Source organism: Meleagris gallopavo, chromosome 14 (assembly GCF_000146605.3).
Source record: "Meleagris gallopavo isolate NT-WF06-2002-E0010 breed Aviagen turkey brand Nicholas breeding stock chromosome 14, Turkey_5.1, whole genome shotgun sequence".
Lineage (NCBI taxonomy): Eukaryota > Metazoa > Chordata > Aves > Galliformes > Phasianidae > Meleagris > Meleagris gallopavo.
Genome location: NC_015024.2, coordinates 18,228,243 through 18,231,722, shown reverse-complemented (window position 1 = coordinate 18,231,722; position 3,480 = coordinate 18,228,243). Strand labels below are relative to the sequence as shown.

General features: G+C 44.3%; 1 protein-coding gene across 4 annotated transcripts in view; it reads right to left on the bottom strand.

Annotated features, from left to right (window-relative positions):
* Positions 1–3,480, bottom strand: part of ITPR1 (inositol 1,4,5-trisphosphate receptor type 1) — a 147,719-nt gene that overhangs the window by 12,936 nt on the left and 131,303 nt on the right. The gene's annotated exons all lie outside the window — the stretch shown is intronic.

The following is a 3,480-nucleotide window of genomic DNA, read 5'->3' as shown; positions in this document are numbered from 1 at the left end:
TAATTGTTAATATGCATATCTGCCTGCATAAAACCACTCGGCTCCTACCCACACTGATGTGAAGGCATATATGCAAATCCACGTTTTAGTGCATGCAAGAGTTCTGTATGCAAATATTTGCCCATGCAAGAGACAGCATACTGCAGCTGCACACACGACAGCCTGTGAATGCACAGAAACGATGTGGAGATGTGCTTCTCTGTGTATCAAGCTCCATTTTTTTTTTTTTTTACATTTATAAATGCCTGCAAACAGCTGTTTGTACAGAGCTTTGCCAAGGCTCAGAAGACAGCTGTGCTGAAGGGGCTGATACTAGCAGGGCACTGCAGCAACTGGGGGCAAATGCACAAAACTGAAGAAGAAATTCTCATCCTGAGAGGATGGGCAGATAAGACACTTAAATGAATTAACCTACAGGGAGTTGCACCAAGTTCACATTAGTCATTTGGGTGTGGATGTCAATGTCTGGCCAACACGATAAGTGGATCCCCCCACCTCCTACACACATACTATTATTCAGACATCACCTGATCTTCCCTGGTGACTACAAAGCAACACAGCAGCTGAACCATATGCCTTTGTTCCTGGGAAACACAAGATGCACTGGACTACCAGCTTTGCAGCACCATAAGCATACCTTACAGATAACCACTTTTCAAAAGACATTGATCCATCTTGAAGCCTCGCTATCTTAAGTGCACATCTGCAGTGATTTAGCCAGATGAACAGGAGCTAGGTCATCAGAAGGGTTTCATAAACACTAAAAATTGAAGGTCCTCTCTATTACCACCAGAGGCTTCTCTCATATCCTAGGGTACTTTCTGTGCTATTACATACATATTAGGACACTGTTCAAGAATGCATTTTGAAGGCAATCTGCTTCATGCCAAGCTTCTGCTTGCCACCTCCTGAAAACCATAAACTTATCAACCTTGAAAGTGCTGGTAAGAACTTCAGGACAGCAGATGATTCACTGCAGCAGCTAGGGCGTGGAGGCAAGCTTAGCTTTACATCAAACAGAAGCAGCCACCGCATCTTCCCTCTTGCATTTCTCCATCAATTCCCAGCTAAGATTCCTAATATCTCTTGCAAGCTTCACATCACGTACCATAGCAGGCACGTGCTCACCTTATGGGTGAAAGTAAATATTATCCCTGTCTGTGGGGGTGAAAGCTGGTGATGAATTCCAGAGCTCCTATCAAAAAGCCTGACTTGTAGCTACATGACAGCACAGCACGGCTTCCCACGGCACAGCACACAAACAGCTCCACCACCAAACAGAAACCTGAACAAAAGCAACCTGAGAATTACAAGCGCAAACTCAGAGCCACACTTGTCTCATGGGACAGAAAAACGTTATGGATGGCACAGTTACAAATCAGAGTACTGAAACACAGTAGGTTCCATTTTGTCAGATGTTTTGAACATGCTTATGGTGTTCAAAAGGCATCTTAAGTTCTGCTTCCAAGTTTGACTACTGACTTGTTTCTGCACATAGCATTTTAATTTAATCAGTTCCTACCCATGAAAAAAAATCCAAATATCACTGGAGACCTGCAGTTAATCATTGATTTTCATGACAAGTCACTTTTCTGCCTGGCCAGTTTCCTGCAGGCTGCAGGATGAACTCTGGGCAAGATTCAGCTTTGTCATATCCAGGAAGGGGGATAGCCTCAAACTTCTTACAACAAACTTTTTTTTTTGTTGTAGAGAAGGGAACATCAACATTCAATATCAACCGTAAGGCTTCTGAATACTCACTAACTAGCCTAAGTGAAACTGCCCGGGATTCTTCTGACAGCAGTGTTTCAGATATCCTTAAAGCACTGTACAGCAGCACTCATTGCACTTGCAGTCTGATGGCAAATCATTTTAGTGTCCTAAATTCTGTAGGGCTTTTTGTTTGTTTGTTTTTTTAATGTCTTCTGGAGCTGAAAAAACACAAATATCGAACGGCAATGGCAAATTGTTTTTTTCTTTTATTTTTTTAACACTTGCCGAAAGGCAGAAACCCAGGAGGTTTCTATAGATATTGTGTTGGGAGTCAGAGCAAAGGTGAAACATATCAAGGCGTATTCTGTAATCACAGGATGACTTGGAGCAGTTTATGCTTCCTACTCTCAGCTACTAAAATGGGTACAGATTTCAGTGAACAATGGTACAGCTAACAGCCCATGGAAAAAGACTGCCCCATCCACGTCAGCATCAAAGATGTTAGAGTGCCACCTTCAGTCTGAAAACGTGGGGAAAAACTCCTTTTTAACTAAGCATGAAAAACTCCTCGGAAGGCTTTCAGGGAGAATCTGGGAGCTGCTGGCGTCAAGCAGCCACAGGTTCCCATTCACACTCTGTACAAAACAAAATGAACCACCTCCAGCAGAGGTGAAGCCGAATCTTAGGCACCACTGACACCCTGGGGGCTCCTTCTGCACGCCCTGCCGGCGGTCTGAGGGAGACAGCCAAGCCCCAGGCTACCACCTCTGGCAGAAAGCAGGGCTTCTGACTTCCACAGAAACATTGAAAAGGTCTGATAAAGAAGAACAGTCCGCATGTTTTACTTCCAGGTTTTCTGGAGTGAAAAAAGAACAAGTGAATGATTTTAATATTCAAGAGCAATGGAAAGAATTTGTTTCCGAGGTTCAGAGTCAGCAGCCCAGGGGAATGCTGCCGAGCAGAGCATGCAGGCAGCAGCAGCCCAGGCTCCTCCAGTGCACATGTGCTGCCATGGCAGAAACTGTTGTGCAAAGCAAACTCACTGCCTGCTCCTCAGCCTGTACAGTTCTGTGATGCTTACAGACTGCACTGAGACTCTGAGTTCTTGGTTTAAAACTTCTTCACAAAACACCAAAGGAACCGCTGTGAGACATACTGAGAGCCGGTACCTGGGACACACCGCTGTGCAAAGTCTCATCTGCATGAGACACGTGGTCTGTGCAGAACTGATCCACATTCCCATGGAACATCTGGGAACCACCCACTGCTGACACTTCTACAAATGGGAATTCTAGCAAGTTTTCCATCTTCTAATGCTTACTGCAATCATATTCAAGGATTGTTTTTTAGTTCCTAACTTATACTTTGAATCTGAAATAACAACGTCTTAAATGCTAGCCAGTTCAAATCTTTTTTTTTAGTAAAGTATCTTGGATATAATACATAAAATACTTTTACAAGCAGAAGTACTTTAAAGAATGCAATGCTTCCTCCCAAAGCAGTGCTCGCAGGCGATAAACAGGCAGCTGGGCAGAATAGAAAGCAGCAGCGATGTGCTTCGTTATCTCACTGTGCTAATCCTCCATCAGGTGACTGCTCACAAGATTTCTTTAAGCCCTCATTACAGAGGCAGAAATCCAGAACAAGGACATACACGTTACTGACCCCAAAGTAACACGTCTAACCTCCAGGAGATCTGGGGGGGATTTGCATTCTGACCAGGCTGAGGCAAGTTGCCACGGAACAGGAGGTCGCACCTCCACAGCA